This window comes from Phyllopteryx taeniolatus, chromosome 15 (assembly GCF_024500385.1).
Source record: "Phyllopteryx taeniolatus isolate TA_2022b chromosome 15, UOR_Ptae_1.2, whole genome shotgun sequence".
NCBI classification, from domain to species: domain Eukaryota; kingdom Metazoa; phylum Chordata; class Actinopteri; order Syngnathiformes; family Syngnathidae; genus Phyllopteryx; species Phyllopteryx taeniolatus.
Window position 1 is genome coordinate 23,821,433 of NC_084516.1, and position 19,487 is coordinate 23,840,919.

Consider the following 19,487-nt stretch of genomic DNA (forward strand, 5'->3'; position numbering starts at 1 on the left):
CCGGTTTTTGACTTCCCCCTGTTTCACACACACCTGCTCCTGAGAGCATCTTCACCACCTCTGCCTCGTTCACCCTAATTACCCCTTGCATTTAACCTCGTGTCTCATTCTTTCTCGTCGCCAGTTCTTTGTACCTTGTCGTCACGTTCCAGCATTCCTTGTTTCCACGTCAAAGACTCGCAGTAAGACTAGACCCTGTTCCGATTATCGACCTCACCTTTTTGCCTCATGTTTTTGGATACTGTTGCCTTTTTTGGATTGCCTGCCTGTGTACCGACCTCTGCCTGTAAATTAAACCTCTCTTTTTGAAACTGTCCATTTGTTTTGGAGTCGTGCATTTTTGGGTCCTATCCTTTGTTCCGTTCATGACAGAACAAACTGGCCATAACATGGACCCAGCAGACTAAGACCCGGTGCGCGAAGCCCTTCAAGCGCAGGGTCAACGCCTCTCGAAGCAGGATGAGCAGCAGGACAATATGATGAGACAGGTGGCCTCACAGTTTGAAGTTCTTATGAAAATGATGAACCAGTTGGCACAACACCCGATATCGCCACGGTACCAACATTTCCATATGAAGCAGTCACCATGCAGCCACCTTCCACCTCCGCTGCTGTCTGCCCACAGCTCTCTCGACCGGAGAGGTTCTCTGGAGATTCTGGGAACATTAAGCCGTTCATCACTCAGTGCGAACTCCACTTTGAGCTGCAGGCAGCTGCCTTCCCCCCCGAGCGGACAAAAATCGCTTTCGTTATTTCCCACCTGACTGGCCGTGCGTGGGCTACTGCTGAATGGAGCCACAATTCCGCTGCGTGTCATTCGTGGGCTTTTTTCGTAAAGACTATGGAGCAAATTTTTCAGTTTTCCACACCAGATCGTGAGGCAGCTCGCACCCTTGTTACCTTACAACAAGGCAAGCGCAGTGTGTCAGATTATGCGATTGAGTTTCGCATTCTAGGAGCTGAGAGTCAGTGGAATAATAGGGCGCTACTCGATGCCTTTTTTCAAAGACTATTCCCCGCCGTCAAGGATCATTTAGTACCACTAGACCTGCCGACCGACTTCGACACTCTCATCGCTCTCGCCCTCAAGGTCGACAAGAGGCTTTTGGATCGCGAGCTGGATGGAGATCGGCGGAGGGCTACGTCACTGCGGACTTGGAGGACGAGCCTCGGTGACCAGCAAAACCAAGGCAGAGCCCCTGCTGCCAGTCTCAATCCACTGGGTAGCGTCACCACGGATTAACTCATGCAACTGGGCAGGTTCCGTCTCTCCCCTGAGGAACGTCAACGGAAGGAAGGAAGGGCAGTGCTTGTACTGCGGGCAGTTGGGTCATTCCGTGAGCAACTGTCACGTCAAAGTTGCCGGTGCCGGTAACAAGGGTACGGGAGCGGTGAGTCTAAATTTCATTTAGGAAGACCCTACCCGGGTTCTTCCTAAAGTGACACTGTGCTCTCCAGATCAAGAGATTCATACATCTGTATTTATTGACTCTGAACCTGACTTGTCTCAAGTGCCCACCTGTTACCATGACATTAAAGAAGTTTTATCCAAATCCAAAGCTAAATCCCTTCCACCCCACAGACCTTATGACTGTGCAGTTGACTTGCTGCCTGGAACCACACCTCCACGAGGGAGGTTGTTCTCTCTTTCAGGGCCGGAACACAAGGCCATGAAGGAGTACGTGGAAGAATCACTGTCAGCCGGGATCATTCGCCCAACTTCATCCCCTGCGGGAGCAGGATTTTTCTTTGTGGACAAAAAGGACAAGACCCTGCGACCGTGTATCGATTACCGGGGTCTCAACGAGATAACTGTAAAAAACAGGTACCCTCTTCCTCTCATCTCCACCGCATTTGATTTCCTGGAGGGAGCCAAAATTTTCACCAAACTAGACTTAAGAAATGTGTATCATCTAGTCAGGATAAGGGGAAGGGGATGAATGGAAAACAGCATTCAACACACCAACAGGACATTATGAGTATTTGGTTCTTCCCATGGGCTCACCACCTGTGGGAGGGGCCATAGGGGTCGGGTGCAGTGTGAGCTGGGCGGTGGCCGAAGGCGGGGACCTTGGCGATCCGATCCCCGGCTACAGAAGCTGGCTCTAGGGACGTGGAATGTCACCTCTCTGGCAGGGAAGGAGCCCGAGCTGGTGTGTGAGGTCGAGAAGTTCCGACTCGATATAGTCGGACTCGCCTCCACACACACCTGGGGCTCTGGTACCAGTCCTCTCGAGAGGGGTTGGACTCTCTTCCACTCTGGAGTTGTCCATGGTGAGAGGCGCCGAGCAGGTGTGGGTATACTTATTGCCCCCCGGCTCGGCGCCTGTACGTTGGGGTTCACCCCGGTGGACGAGAGGGTAGCCTCCCTCCGCCTTCGGGTGGGGGGACGGGTCCTGACTGTTGTTTGTGCCTATGCACCAAACAGCAGTTCAGAGTACCCACCCTTTTTGGAGTCCTTGGAGGGGGTGCTGGAGAGCGCTCCCGCTGGGGACTCCATTGTTCTGTTGGGGGACTTCAATGCTCACGTGGGCAATGACAGTGAGACCTGGAAGGGCGCGATTGGGAGGAACGGCCCCCCCGATCAGAACCCAAGCGGTGTTCTGTTATTGGACTTCTGTGCTCGTCACGGATTGTCCATAACGAACACCATGTTCAAGCATAAGGGTGTCCACACGTGCACTTGGCACCAGGACACCCTAGGTCGCAGTTCGATGATCGACTTTGTGGTCGTGTCATCGGACTTGCGGCCGCATGTCTTGGACACTCGGGTGAAGAGAGGGGCGGAGCTGTCAACTGATCACCACCTGGTGGTGAGTTGGCTCCGATGGTGGGGGAAGATGCCGGTCCGACGTGGCAGGCCCAAACGTATTGTGAGGGTCTGCTGGGAACGTCTGGCAGAATCCCCTGTCAGAAGGAGTTTCAACTCCCACCTCCGACAGAACTTTGCTCATGTTCCGGGGGAGGCGGGGGACATCGAGTCCGAGTGGACCATGTTCCGCGCCTCCATTGCTGAGGCGGCCGACCGGAGCTGTGGCCGTAAGGTGGTCGGTGCCTGTCGTGGCGGCAATCCCCGAACCCGTTGGTGGACACCAACGGTGAGGGATGCCGTCAAGCTGAAGAAGGAGTCCTATCGGGCCTTTTTGGCCTGTGGGACTCCTGAGGCAGCTGATGGGTACCGGCTGGCCAAGCGGAATGCAGCTCTGGTGGTCGCTGAAGCAAAAACCCGGGCATGGGAGGAGTTCGGTGAGGCCATGGAGAAAGACTTCCGGACGGCTTCGAGGAAATTCTGGTCCACCATCCGACGTCTCAGGAGAGGAAAGCAGTGCACCACCAACACTGTGTATAGTGGGGATGGGGCGCTGCTGACCTCGACTCGGGACGTTGTGAGTCGGTGGGGAGAATACTTCGAAGACCTCCTCAATTCCACCGACACGCATTCCCATGGGGAAGCAGAGTGTGGGTTCTCTGAGGCGGGCTCTCCTATCTCTGGGTTTGAGGTCACCGAGGTAGTTAAAAAGCTCCTCGGTGGCAGGGCCCCGGGGGTGGATGAGATTCGCCCGGAGTTCCTAAAGGCTCTGGATGTTGTGGGGCTGTCCTGGTTGACACGCCTCTGCAACATCGCGTGGACATTGGGGACAGTGCCTCTGGATTGGCAGACTGGGGTGGTGGTCCCCCTTTTTAAGAAGGGGGACCGGAGGGTGTGTTCCAACTAAAGGGGGATCACACTGCTCAGCCTCCCTGGTAAGGTCTATTCAGGGGTGCTGGAGAGGAGGGTCCGTCGGGAAGTCGAATCTCAGATTCAGGAGGAGCAGTGTGGTTTTCGTCCTGGCCGTGGAACAGTGGACCAGCTCTACACCCTCGGCAGGGTCCTCGAGGGTGCATGGGAGTTCGCCCAACCAGTCTACATGTGTTTTGTGGACTTGGAGAAGGCGTTCGACCGTGTCCCTCGGGGAGTCCTGTGGAGAGTGCTTCGGGAGTATGGGGTACCGAACCCCCTGATACGGGCTGTTCGGTCCCTGTACGACCGGAGTCAGAGTTTGGTCCGCATATCCGGCAGTAAGTCGGACTCGTTCCCGGTGAGGGTTGGACTCCGCCAAGGCTGCCCTTTGTCGCCGATTCTGTTCATAACTTTTATGGACAGAATTTCTAGGCGCAGCCGAGGCGTAGAGGGGGTCCGGTTTGGTGGCCTCAGTATTGCATCTCTGCTTTTTGCAGATGATGTGGTTCTGTTGGCTTCATCAAGCCGTGACCTCCAACTCTCATTGGAGCAGTTCGCAGCCGTGAAGCGGCTGGGATGAGAATCAGCACCTCCAAATCTGAGACCATGGTCCTCAGTCGGGAAAGGGTGGCATGCCATCTCCAGGTCGGGGATGAGATCCTGCCCCAAGTGGAGGAATTCAAGTATCTTGGGGTCTTGTTCACGAGTGAGGGAAGAATGGAACGGGAGATCGACAGGCGGATCGGTGTAGCGTCTGCAGTGATGCGGCCTTTGTATCGGTCTGTTGTGGTAAAGAAAGAGCTAAGCCGAAAGGCGAAGCTCTCAATTTACCGGTCGATCTTCGTTCCTACCCTCACCTATGGTCATGAGCTGTGGGTCGTGACCGAAAGAACAAGATCCCGGATACAAGCGGCCGAAATGAGTTTCCTCCGCAGGGTGTCCGGGCTCTCCCTTAGAGATAGGGTGAGAGATAGAGCCGCTACTCCTCCGCATTGAGAGGAGCCAGATGAGGTGGCTGGGGCATCTGATTCGGATGCCTCCCGGACGCCTCCCTGGTGAGGTGTTCCGGGCATGTCCCACCGGGAGGAGACCCCGGGGACGACCCAGGACGCGCTGGAGAGACTACATCCTTCGGCTGGCCTGGGAACGCCTCGGGATCCCCCCGGAAGAGCTGGATGAAGTGGCTGGGGAGAGGGTAGTCTGGGCGTCCCTGCTGAAGCTACTGCCCCCGCGACCCGACCCGGATAAGCGGTAGAGAATGGATGGATGGATGGTTATGCCTTTTGGACTTACTAACGCTCCAGCTGTTTTCCAAAACCTTGTCAATGATGTCCTGCGTGACGTGTTGAATGTTTATGTTTTTGTCTATTTGGACGACATTTTGATATTCTCCCCGGATGAGGAGACTCACATTATTCATGTCCGCTCTGTATTGCGGCAGTTACTGCAGAATCAACTATATGTCAAGGCTGAGAAACGTAAGTTCCACAAGCCGTCCGTTTCTTTTCTGGGTTTCGTCCAGGCTCAATGCGAAGTCAAAATGGACCCTTGCAAAGTCGATGCCGTGATTAATTGGCCTACTCCCACGTCACGCAAAGATGTACAAAGGTTCTTAGGGTTTGCAAACTTCTACAGAAAATTCATCAGAAATTTTAGTTCTTTAGCCTCTCCTTTGCATGATCTTACCTCGCCACACAGACCCTTTGTGTGGAACCCAGTTTGTCAGTCAGCTTTTCAGAAACTAAAATCGAGTTTTACCTCCGCTCCCATCCTCACTTTGCCAGATCTCAAACATCAGTTTGTGGTAGAAGTTGATGCGTCTGATGCTGGTATAGGAGCAGTGCTCTCCCACAAATGTCTCAAGGATGATAAGTTACATCCTTGTGCTTACCTCTCTAAAACACTGACTCCAGCCGAGAGAAATTATGACATAGGTGACCATGAACTGCTGGCAGTCAAGGTGGCTTTGGTGGAGTGGAGGCACTGGCTATAGGGGGCACAGACTCCGTTTATAGTATGGACAGATCACAAGAACCTTGAGTATATTAAATTTGCTAAAAGATTAAATGCGAGGCTAGATGGGCTCTGTTCTTCACTAGATTTAATTTCATGTTATCCTGCCAACCTGGTTCTAAAAGTGGTAAGCCAGATGCTTTATCACGTATTTTCTGCGAAGAGAATTCTTTGTCCGACCCTAAGACTATTTTGCTCAAGTCATGTTTCATTTCTGCTTTTGTTTGGGACGTTGAAACTGGTAAAGAGGCTCTGAAGAACACTCTTAGCCCTGAAGATTGCCTTGAAAACAGGCTTCATGTGGTTCCGACCTTAAGGGGAAGAGTCATCCACTGGGCTCACACTAACAGTACTGTATGTCACCCAGACACCCAAAACGCAATCTGTGGTCGAACAGCGCTTTTGGTGGCCTAATGTTAGGAGGGATGTTATCAATTACGTCAATGCTTGCCAGATATGTGCTGCTAACAAGCCCTCTCGTCAACGTCCTTCTGGGGAGTTGCAACCCCTGCCAATACCACAACGTCCTTGGTCAGACATTTCCGTAGACTTTGTGACAGGATTACCGGCCTCTAAAGGTAATACCACCATTCTCACAGTTGTTGACAGGTTCTTTAAGATGGCACACTTCATTGCACTTCCGAAACTCCCCTCAGCTAAAGACACTGCCGAGTTGATGATTAATCAGGTATTCAAGTTTCATGGTTTTCCCAAGAATGTGGTATCTGATAGGGGCTGCCAATTCATTTCACGATTTTGGAAGGAGTTTTGCATTCTAATAGGTGCGACCGTCAGTCTGTCATCTGGGTTTCATCCTGAAACCAACGGACAAACCGAGAGGCTGAACCAGGACCCGGAGACTGGGCTCCGATGTCTCGCTTCACAGGAGCCACAATCCTGGTCTCAGAAGCTTGTTTGGGTCGAGTTCTCTCACAATTCCCTCCCCTCTGCATCCACTGGTCTATCGCCTTTTCACGTTGTGCATGGTTTCCAATCATCTCTATTTCCTGCCATAGCCCCAGAGTCCACAGTTCCAGCGGCATTGACCTTGGTGAGACGCTGCAGGAGGACCTGGGAGCGAGCCCGCCAGATGCTGCTGCACCAGCGACGATCCTACAAGACCGCAGCTGACCGTAGGAGGACACCGGCCCCGAACTATTAAGTGGGTCAGCGAGTTTGGCTCTCCACCAAGCATATTTCACTCCGGGTGGGGTCCAGGAAGCTCGCTGGGGGTTTCAATATGTAGTGGACTGGGAGGGCTACGGGCCTGAGGAACGTTCATGGGTGCCGTCTGCGTTCATCGTGGATGACTCACTCATTCGGGACTTCCGCGTTGCGCATCCTGGGGCTCCAGGGTCGTCTGGGGCTGGCCATTAAAGGGAGTGGGGGGGGTACTGTCATGGGTGTGTGTGTTCTGGTTGTTGTCTTCCCCCTGTCTCGTACACACCTGCTCCTGAGAGCATCTTCACCAACTGTGCCTCATTCACCCTAATTACCCCTTGCATTTAACCTCGTGTCTCATTCCTTCCAGTCGCCAGTTCGTTGTACCTTGTCGTCGCGTTCCAGCATTCCTTGTTTCCACGTCACTGACTCACAGAAAGACTAGACTGTGTTCCCATTATCGACTTTGCCTTTTTGCCTCACATTTTTGGATACTGTTTCCTTTTTGGATTGCCTGCCTGTGTACCGACCTCTGCCCATATAGTAAACCTCTCTTTTTTGAAACTGTCCATTTGTAGTGGAGTCGTGGATTTTTGGGTCCTATCCTCTGTTCCATTCATGACAGTTATAACGTGATTCTGTTCACGTTATAACGTGGAAATTAATCACGTTAAAACGTAATAAATTTGACCCCCCCCACTCAACCCAAAAAAAAGCGATTTCTTTTGGTTCGGGTCACTGGCGGAGTCCTTTTAGCGTCTTATATATCAAAGTTATATATCTATGCTGCTCTTCTATAATACTTAACAAAAATAATTCAGTGTTCAAAAAGATTTAAGACTGAAAAAGAAGATACACGTTCACAGGGCTTCGCCAGCGACCTGAACCGGTAGTTATTGCTTCGAAACGGTTGTGTGTTTGCAGACTGGATAGCTCGGCTCATTTAAATGATTTTATTAAGTTCTATTGTAATGTATAATTGTATTTTTTTCTGTTCATTTTTACTTCCTGTCTTTAGTTCTGAGCAAAAATAGCGACTGCAGCTTTACAAATATTTTGCCACATCTGCCAGGCCCCTGAAATCAACAATTAATCCAGCATGGCAATTATACAGTGCTGTACCATGTGTCCTTCTAAACATAAACATAAGAGGTCCTCGTCTGCCAAAAGTCTGAGCCTGCTGATCCACCAAGAAGAAATAAAACATGAAGACTGGGGCCCTGTTGTTTGGTTCCTGTTTGTCTGGGAAGAGAGACTATGTCGAGAAGGATCTTGAAATCTGATACAGTGTATCAAATGGTGTCATTTATATTTTAATTGTACACTGTATCCGTATTGTTGTGGTATGATGATGCCATGGTGATCTCAAATGAATTCGGGCTCAGACATTTTAAATTATTGGACGTCTGACAAATCATCCATCCATCCATTTTCCATACCGCTTACCCTCACAATGGTCGCAGGATTGCAGGAGCCTATCCCAGCTGACTCTGGGCGAGAGGCGGGGTACACCCTGAACTGGTCGCCAACCAATCGCAGGGCACATATAGACAAATCATCTTTTTCTGCAATTGTAATAGCCCTGGATTGAGAGGCTGTTATCACAGAGAGGTTCATCTGCTATAAGAGGAATTTATCTGAATGGAGCAACAGATGTATTAAAATTTATGACATGAAAATGAAGGATGAACAGGAGGTACAACATGTCAAGGTATTTCCAAATCTGGCGGTGTGTTAGTGAGATCATGTTTACATGACTTGTACTTATCAAGAATAGGCACCCAATCCTCAATTATTTATTTTTCATTGATACCACAGGCTGTGATTGGCTGGCAACCAGTTTAGGGTGTACTCCGCCTCTCGCCCAAAGTCAGCTGGGATAGGCATCAGCACACCTGCGAGATATTCAGAGAATGGATGGATGGATGATACCATAGGCATTTTTCAACTCTGATGTCGCCATGTGCATCGATTTGAAAGTTGTTTTTTTTAAATCAGGAATGTTATCGCCTCTTTCTGAAAACTTTTTATGAACTGCTAAAATGAAAAAGCCAAATTATTTAACAAATGACTAGAGATTAGAAAATTAAATTTTTTTTAGATGACGTCACTGTACTTGTTTTTCAACATTTCTCATTACTAAAGAACCAACGGGGTAGGTCTTCATGCTGTACCCATCATGATTACAAATAAAATAATGAAAGAATTAATATTCAGTTCCCCAATTTGCAGCTGTGTATTTATTTCCAATGAGATTTGGATTTTGGTCACAATATGCAGAACAGCAATCACAAATTGCGTCTCCACAAAACTGTGTATCACTAGACTGGTGAGGTGTAACTTAAACATGACAAAATTATCACCTTGTACTTATTGCTCTCTGGTAATCAACAGGTAACAACTTGAAAAGGAACAGGTATGTTCTGGATGAACACGGCGGATAAACAGCTTTGTGTATTTGTAAACATTTTGTGAAGTCAGTAATTCTCACTGTGGCTTGGTCCCTGAAAGTAATTTATTACTAACCTAAACTATGCTGAACTGAAAGGAGCTTTCAGCAACATGTATGGTATCCATTTCAGTGCGTAATTCTGGGTAAGAAGTGTATGCCCATCGCAGTTCCAGAACTGGCCCACAGGTATGAGCTAGTGGATGTCTTGCTAGTCCATCTCCTGGTGTGAACAAGATCTCAACCTTGTCATCAGAGATAAGATCTCACCCTGTGATAAACCTTAAACATTTTCTAAGTCCTGCCTCATCCAGTCCTCAGATCTACTGTTGCAGAAAACGCAAGCTTTGATTCTCTGCTTGAGTAGTAGGGATGCCGTCAGCAGCTTCAAAAGCTTTTTTGTTGTTGGCTTTTTATCCTGATACATTTGTAAGAGATATTGTTGGTTCACAAATGCTTCTTTTAGGGGGGTGCTAACAATTAATGCCATTTTTTTCTGCAGCATATCTTGGTTTTTTGATTCACTGCTTGTGTACCACTTTTAGAAGAATGGCTTTCAAATTCTCTTTTGTCAGAAGAGTTGTTACATCCAAGCGCTCCAAAAGATCTAACAGCTCATCTTTGTCCTCATCTGAAGGATCATCTTTTAAGGCAATGGTTATCAGATCTGGCGGCACGGTGGCCGACTGGTTAGAGCGTCAGCCTCACAGTTCTGAGGACCCGGGTTCAATCCCCGGCCCCGCCTGTGTGGAGTTTGCATGTTCTCCCCGTGCCTGCGTGGGTTTTCTCCGGGCACTCCGGTTTCCTCCCACATCCCAAAAACATGCATGAATTGGAGACTCTAAATTGCCCGTAGGCATGACTGTGAGTGCGAATGGTTGTTTGTTCCTATGTGCCCTGCGATTGGCTGGCAACCAGTTCAGGGTGTACCCCGCCTCCTGCCCGATGACAGCTGGGATAGGCTCCAGCACGCCCGCGACCCTAGTGAGGAGAAGCGGCTCAGAAAATGGATGGATGGATGGGTTATCAGATCTCAATCTGATTGATTTATGTACAGGAGGAGACTTTCAAAGAGCCTATCATCTAACACTTTATTCTCACCAAAAATAAGTGCCACCGTGAAAACAGGGGCAAGGCGACAAGGAAAGTATCCATGGTCTTCAACCTTAACTCTCCCATTCTTAGTACTGTGTAGAAGTCTCCAATTGTGATATCTTCATCAAGTACAGCTTCCTCTTGATAGTCTTAATATGTCACAACTGAATGCTTCACATCTTCCAAATCTACTTTTTTTTGCAGTTGTAGTCTCCTCATGATCATTTTCATTATCCTCATTCCCAACACCCATCTTTTCTTTAGTTTTTCAAGCCGTGGATTTTTTTTATTCTTCCTTTATTTTATTTGTTTTCCAAACAGAAGCGTCTTGCTGCTATGTGATCTCCATATGTTGGGATGTAGCCAGCCAGACAGTTGTCATCTATTGTCATCTATCTTTGGGATTCAAACCACTGCCTATAACTAGTATGAAGGGGAGAGTTCTACTCTAAAATGAAAGAGAATTTACTTGGAAAGCATCCTTTGTGAAGTTATGAGTGAAAATAAAAAACGTGTACAGCAGGCGCTGAAAAGCGTTTTTAAGCAATAAAAAACTGCAAATGTGTGTAAAACTCCAACCAAAGCTTTGGGATTCAAAAAACTGCCTGTAACTAGCATAAAGGTGAGAGTTCTACTCTAAAGAGCCAGAGATTTTACTGGGAAAGCATCCTTTGTGAAGTTATTGGTCAAAATAGAAAACGTGTACAGCAGGCGCTGAAAAGCGTTTTTAAGCAATAAAAAACTGCAAATGTGTGTAAAACTCCAACCAAAGCTTTGGGATTCAAAAAACTGCCTATAACTAGTATAAAGGGGAGAGTTGTACTCTAAAATGAAAGATAATTTACTTGGAAAGCATCCTTTGTGAAGTTAAGATGAAAATAAAAAAAGTGGACAGCAGGCGCTGGGAAGCGTTTTTAAGCGATAAACACTGCAAATGTGTCTAAAGGTCCAACCAAAGCTTTGGGATTCAAACCACTGCCTGTAACTAGTATAAAGGGGAGAGTTATACTCTAAAATGCAAGAGAATTTACTGGGAAAGCATCCTTTCTGAAGTTATGAGTCAAAATAGAAAACGTGTACAGTAGGCGCTGGGAAGCGTTTTTAAGCAATAAAAAACTGCAAATGTGTGTAAAACTCCAACCAAAGCTTTGGGATTCAAACCACTGCCTGTAACTAGTATAAAGGTGAGAGTTCTACTCTAAATAGCCAGAGATTTTACTGGGAAAGCATCCTTTGTGAAGTTATTGGTCAAAATAGAAAACGTGTACAGCAGGCGCTGGGAAGCGTTTTTAAGCAATAAAAAACTGCAAATGTGTGTAAAACTCCAACCAAAGCTTTGGGATTCAAAAAACTGCCTGTAACTAGTATAAAGGTGAGAGTTCTACTCTAAATAGCGAGAGATTTTACTAGGAAAGCATCCTTTGTGAAGTTATTGGTCAAAATAGAAAACGTGTACAGCAGGTGCTGAAAAGCATTTTTAAGCAATAAAAAACTGCAAATGTGTGTAAAACTCCAACCAAAGCTTTGGGACTCAAAAAACTGCCTGTAACTAGTATAAAGGTGAGAGTTCTACTCTAAATAGCCAGAGATTTTACTGGGAAAGCATCCTTTCTGGAGTTATTGGTCAAAATAGAAAACATGTACAGCAGGCGCTGAAAAGCGTTTTTAAGCAATAAAAAACTGCAAATGTGTGTAAAACTCCAACCAAAGCTTTGGGATTCAAAAAACTGCCTGTAACTATTATAAAGGTGAGAGTTCTACTCTAAATAGCCAGAGATTTTACTGGGAAAGCATCCTTTGTGAAGTTATTGGTCAAAATAGAAAACGTGTACAGCAGGCGCTGAAAAGCGTTTTTAAGCAATAAAAAACTGCAAATGTGTGTAAAACTCCAACCAAAGCTTTGGGACTCAAAAAACTGCCTGTAACTAGTATAAAGGTGAGAGTTCTACTCTAAATAGCCAGAGATTTTACTGGGAAAGCATCCTTTGTGAAGTTATTGGTCAAAATAGAAAACGTGTACAGCAGGCGCTGAAAAGCGTTTTTAAGCAATAAAAAACTGCAAATGTGTGTAAAACTCCAACCAAAGCTTTGGGACTCAAAAAACTGCCTGTAACTAGTATAAAGGTGAGAGTTCTACTCTAAATAGCCAGAGATTTTACTGGGAAAGCATCCTTTCTGGAGTTATTGGTCAAAATAGAAAACGTGTACAGCAGGTGCTGAAAAGCGTTTTTAAGCAATAAAAAACTGCAAATGTGTGTACAACTCCAACCAAAGCTTTGGGACTCAAAAAACTGCCTGTAACTAGTATAAAGGTGAGAGTTCTACTCTAAATAGCCAGAGATTTTACTGGGAAAGCATCCTTTCTGGAGTTATTGGTCAAAATAGAAAAAGTGTACAGCAGGCGCTGAAAAGCGTTTTTAAGCAATAAAAAACTGCAAATGTGTGTAAAAGTCCAACCAAAGCTTTGGGACTCAAAAAACTGCCTGTAACTATTATAAAGGTGAGAGTTCTACTCTAAATAGCCAGAGATTTTACTGGGAAACATCCTTTCTGGAGTTATTGGTCAAAATAGAAAACAAGTACAGCAGGCGCTGAAAAGCGTTTTTAAGCAATAAAAAACTGCAAATGTGTGTAAAACTCCAACCAAAGCTTTGGGATTCAAAAAACTGCCTGTAACTAGTATAAAGGTGAGAGTTCTACTCTAAATAGCCAGAGATTTTACTAGGAAAGCATCCTTTGTGAAGTTATTGGTCAAAATAGAAAACGTGTACAGCAGGCGCTGAAAAGCGTTTTTAAGCTTTAAGCAATAAGCAATAAAAAACTGCAAATGTGTGTAAAACTCCAACCAAAGCTTTGGGATTCAAAAAACTGCCTGTAACTAGTATAAAGGTGAGAGTTCTACTCTAAATAGCCAGAGATTTTACTGGGAAAGCATCCTTTGTGAAGTTATTGGTCAAAATAGAAAATGTGTACAGCAGGCGCTGAAAAGTGTTTTTAAGCAATAAAAAACTGCAAATGTGTGTAAAACTCCAACCAAAGCTTTGGGATTAAAAAAACTGCCTGTAACTAGTATAAAGGTGAGAGTTCTACTCTAAATAGCCAGAGATTTTACTGGGAAAGCATCCTTTGTGAAGTTATTGGTCAAAATAGAAAACGTGTACAGCAGGCGCTGAAAAGCGTTTTTAAGCAATAAAAAACTGCAAATGTGTGTAAAACTCCAACCAAAGCTTTGGGACTCAAAAAACTGCCTGTAACTAGTATAAAGGTGAGAGTTCTACTCTAAATAGCAAGATATTTGACTGGGAAAGCATCCTTTCTGAAGTTATTGGTCAAAATAGAAAACGTGTACAGCAGGTGCTGAAAAGCGTTTTTAAGCAATAAAAAACTACAAATGTGTGTAAAACTCCAACCATAGCTTTGGGACTCAAAAAACTGCCTGTAACTAGTATAAAGGTGAGAGTTCTACTCTAAATAGCAAGAGATTTTACTGGGAAAGCATCCTTTCTGAAGTTATTGGTCAAAATAGAAAACGTGTACAGCAGGCGCTGAAAAGCGTTTTTAAGCAATAAAAAACTGCAAATGTGTGTAAAACTCCAACCAAAGCTTTGGGACTCAAAAAACTGCCTGTAACTAGTATAAAGGTGAGAGTTCTACTCTAAATAGCAAGAGATTTTACTGGGAAAGCATCCTTTTTGAAGTTATTGGTCAAAATAGAAAACGTGTACAGCAGGCGCTGAAAAGCGTTTTTAAGCAATAAAAAACTGCAAATGTGTGTAAAACTCCAACCAAAGCTTTGGGACTCAAAAACTGCCTGTAACTAGTATAAAGGTGAGAGTTCTACTCTAAATAGCAAGAGATTTTACTGGGAAAGCATCCTATTTGAAGTTATTGGTCAAAATAGAAAACGTGTACAGCAGGCGCTGAAAAGCGTTTTTAAGCAATAAAAAACTGCAAATGTGTGTAAAACTCCAACCAAAGCTTTGGGACTCAAAAAACTGCCTGTAACTAGTATAAAGGTGAGAGTTCTACTCTAAATAGCAAGAGATTTGACTGGGAAAGCATCCTTTTTGAAGTTATTGGTCAAAATAGAAAACGTGTACAGCAGGCGCTGAAAAGCGTTTTTAAGCAATAAAAAACTGCAAATGTGTGTAAAACTCCAACCAAAGCTTTGGGACTCCAAAAACTGCCTGTAACTAGTATAAAGGTGAGAGTTCTACTCTAAATAGCCAGAGATTTGACTGGGAAAGCATCCTTTTTGAAGTTATTGGTCAAAATAGAAAACGTGTACAGCAGGCGCTGAAAAGCGTTTTTAAGCAATAAAAAACTGCAAATGTGTGTAAAACTCCAACTAAAGCTTTGGGACTCAAAAAACTGCCTGTAACTAGTATAAAGGTGAGAGTTCTACTCTAAATAGCCAGAGATTTGACTGGGAAAGCATCCTTTTTGAAGTTATTGGTCAAAATAGAAAACGTGTACAGCAGGCGCTGAAAAGCGTTTTTAAGCAATAAAAAACTGCAAATGTGTGTAAAACTCCAACCAAAGCTTTGGGACTCAAAAAACTGCCTGTAACTAGTATAAAGGTGAGAGTTCTACTCTAAATAGCAAGAGATTTTACTGGGAAAGCATCCTTTCTGAAGTTATTGGTCAAAATAGAAAACGTGTACAGCAGGCGCTGAAAAGCGTTTTTAAGCAATAAAAAACTGCAAATGTGTGTAAAACTCCAACCAAAGCTTTGGGACTCAAAAAACTGCCTGTAACTAGTATAAAGGTGAGAGTTCTACTCTAAATAGCCAGAGATTTTACTGGGAAAGCATCCTTTTTGAAGTTATTGGTCAAAATAGAAAACGTGTACAGCAGGCGCTGAAAAGCGTTTTTAAGCAATAAAAAACTGCAAATGTGTGTAAAACTCCAACCAAAGCTTTGGGACTCAAAAAACTGCCTGTAACTAGTATAAAGGTGAGAGTTCTACTCTAAATAGCCAGAGATTTGACTGGGAAAGCATCCTTTTTGAAGTTATTGGTCAAAATAGAAAACGTGTACAGCAGGCGCTGAAAAGCGTTTTTAAGCAATAAAAAACTGCAAATGTGTGTAAAACTCCAACCAAAGCTTTGGGACTCAAAAAACTGCCTGTAACTAGTATAAAGGTGAGAGTTCTACTCTAAATAGCAAGAGATTTTACTGGGAAAGCATCCTTTTTGAAGTTATTGGTCAAAATAGAAAACGTGTACAGCAGGCGCTGAAAAGCGTTTTTAAGCAATAAAAAACTGCAAATGTGTGTAAAACTCCAACCAAAGCTTTGGGACTCAAAAAACTGCCTGTAACTAGTATAAAGGTGAGAGTTCTACTCTAAATAGCAAGAGATTTGACTGGGAAAGCATCCTTTTTGAAGTTATTGGTCAAAATAGAAAACGTGTACAGCAGGCGCTGAAAAGCGTTTTTAAGCAATAAAAAACTGCAAATGTGTGTAAAACTCCAACCAAAGCTTTGGGACTCCAAAAACTGCCTGTAACTAGTATAAAGGTGAGAGTTCTACTCTAAATAGCCAGAGATTTGACTGGGAAAGCATCCTTTTTGAAGTTATTGGTCAAAATAGAAAACGTGTACAGCAGGCGCTGAAAAGCGTTTTTAAGCAATAAAAAACTGCAAATGTGTGTAAAACTCCAACCAAAGCTTTGGGACTCAAAAAACTGCCTGTAACTAGTATAAAGGTGAGAGTTCTACTCTAAATAGCCAGAGATTTGACTGGGAAAGCATCCTTTTTGAAGTTATTGGTCAAAATAGAAAACGTGTACAGCAGGCGCTGAAAAGCGTTTTTAAGCAATAAAAAACTGCAAATGTGTGTAAAACTCCAACCAAAGCTTTGGGACTCAAAAAACTGCCTGTAACTAGTATAAAGGTGAGAGTTCTACTCTAAATAGCAAGAGATTTTACTGGGAAAGCATCCTTTTTGAAGTTATTGGTCAAAATAGAAAACGTGTACAGCAGGCGCTGAAAAGCGTTTTTAAGCAATAAAAAACTGCAAATGTGTGTAAAACTCCAACCAAAGCTTTGGGACTCCAAAAACTGCCTGTAACTAGTATAAAGGTGAGAGTTCTACTCTAAATAGCCAGAGATTTGACTGGGAAAGCATCCTTTTTGAAGTTATTGGTCAAAATAGAAAACGTGTACAGCAGGCGCTGAAAAGCGTTTTTAAGCAATAAAAAACTGCAAATGTGTGTAAAACTCCAACCAAAGCTTTGGGACTCAAAAAACTGCCTGTAACTAGTATAAAGGTGAGAGTTCTACTCTAAATAGCAAGAGATTTTACTGGGAAAGCATCCTTTTTGAAGTTATTGGTCAAAATAGAAAACGTGTACAGCAGGCGCTGAAAAGCGTTTTTAAGCAATAAAAAACTGCAAATGTGTGTAAAACTCCAACCAAAGCTTTGGGACTCAAAAAACTGCCTGTAACTAGTATAAAGGTGAGAGTTCTACTCTAAATAGCCAGAGATTTTACTGGGAAAGCATCCTTTTTGAAGTTATTGGTCAAAATAGAAAACGTGTACAGCAGGCGCTGAAAAGCGTTTTTAAGCAATAAAAAACTGCAAATGTGTGTAAAACTCCAACCAAAGCTTTGGGACTCAAAAAACTGCCTGTAACTAGTATAAAGGTGAGAGTTCTACTCTAAATAGCAAGAGATTTTACTGGGAAAGCATCCTTTTTGAAGTTATTGGTCAAAATAGAAAACGTGTACAGCAGGCGCTGAAAAGCGTTTTTAAGCAATAAAAAACTGCAAATGTGTGTAAAACTCCAACCAAAGCTTTGGGACTCAAAAAACTGCCTGTAACTAGTATAAAGGTGAGAGTTCTACTCTAAATAGCAAGAGATTTTACTGGGAAAGCATCCTTTTTGAAGTTATTGGTCAAAATAGAAAACGTGTACAGCAGGCGCTGAAAAGCGTTTTTAAGCAATAAAAAACTGCAAATGTGTGTAAAACTCCAACCAAAGCTTTGGGACTCCAAAAACTGCCTGTAACTAGTATAAAGGTGAGAGTTCTACTCTAAATAGCAAGAGATTTTACTGGGAAAGCATCCTTTTGAAGTTATTGGTCAAAATAGAAAACGTGTACAGCAGGCGCTGAAAAGCGTTTTTAAGCAATAAAAAACTGCAAATGTGTGTAAAACTCCAACCAAAGCTTTGGGACTCAAAAAACTGCCTGTAACTAGTATAAAGGTGAGAGTTCTACTCTAAATAGCAAGAGATTTTACTGGGAAAGCATCCTTTTTGAAGTTATTGGTCAAAATAGAAAACGTGTACAGCAGGCGCTGAAAAGCGTTTTTAAGCAATAAAAAACTGCAAATGTGTGTAAAACTCCAACCAAAGCTTTGGGACTCAAAAAACTGCCTGTAACTAGTATAAAGGTGAGAGTTCTACTCTAAATAGCAAGAGATTTGACTGGGAAAGCATCCTTTTTGAAGTTATTGGTCAAAATAGAAAACGTGTACAGCAGGCGCTGAAAAGCGTTTTTAAGCAATAAAAAACTGCAAATGTGTGTAAAACTCCAACCAAAGCTTTGGGACTCAAAAAACTGCCTGTAACTAGTATAAAGGTGAGAGTTCTACTCTAAATAGCAAGAGATTTTACTGGGAAAGCATCCTTTTTGAAGTTATTGGTCAAAATAGAAAACGTGTACAGCAGGCGCTGAAAAGCGTTTTTAAGCAATAAAAAACTGCAAATGTGTGTAAAACTCCAACCAAAGCTTTGGGACTCAAAAACTGCCTGTAACTAGTATAAAGGTGAGAGTTCTACTCTAAATAGCCAGAGATTTTACTGGGAAAGCATCCTTTTTGAAGTTATTGGTCAAAATAGAAAACGTGTACAGCAGGCGCTGAAAAGCGTTTTTAAGCAATAAAAAACTGCAAATGTGTGTAAAACTCCAACCAAAGCTTTGGGACTCAAAAAACTGCCTGTAACTAGTATAAAGGTGAGAGTTCTACTCTAAATAGCAAGAGATTTGACTGGGAAAGCATCCTTTTTGAAGTTATTGGTCAAAATAGAAAACGTGTACAGCAGGCGCTGAAAAGCGTTTTTAAGCAATAAAAAACTGCAAATGTGTGTAAAACTCCAACCAAAGCTTTGGGACTCAAAAAACTGCCTGTAACTAGTATAAAGGTGAGAGTTCTACTCTAAATAGCAAGAGATTTTACTGGGAAAGCATCCTTTTTGAAGTTATTGGTCAAAATAGAAAACGTGTACAGCAGGCGCTGAAAAGCGTTTTTAAGCAATAAAAAACTGCAAATGTGTGTAAAACTCCAACCAAAGCTTTGGGACTCAAAAAACTGCCTGTAACTAGTATAAAGGTGAGAGTTCTACTCTAAATAGCAAGAGATTTTACTGGGAAAGCATCCTTTTTGAAGTTATTGGTCAAAATAGAAAACGTGTACAGCAGGCGCTGAAAAGCGTTTTTAAGCAATAAAAAACTGCAAATGTGTGTAAAACTCCAACCAAAGCTTTGGGACTCAAAAAACTGCCTGTAACTAGTATAAAGGTGAGAGTTCTACTCTAAATAGCCAGAGATTTTACTGGGAAAGCATCCTTTTTGAAGTTATTGGTCAAAATAGAAAACGTGTACAGCAGGCGCTGAAAAGCGTTTTTAAGCAATAAAAAACTGCAAATGTGTGTAAAACTCCAACCAAAGCTTTGGGACTCAAAAAACTGCCTGTAACTAGTATAAAGGTGAGAGTTCTACTCTAAATAGCCAGAGATTTGACTGGGAAAGCATCCTTTTTGAAGTTATTGGTCAAAATAGAAAACGTGTACAGCAGGCGCTGAAAAGCGTTTTTAAGCAATAAAAAACTGCAAATGTGTGTAAAACTCCAACCAAAGCTTTGGGACTCAAAAAACTGCCTGTAACTAGTATAAAGGTGAGAGTTCTACTCTAAATAGCAAGAGATTTTACTGGGAAAGCATCCTTTTTGAAGTTATTGGTCAAAATAGAAAACGTGTACAGCAGGCGCTGAAAAGCGTTTTTAAGCAATAAAAAACTGCAAATGTGTGTAAAACTCCAACC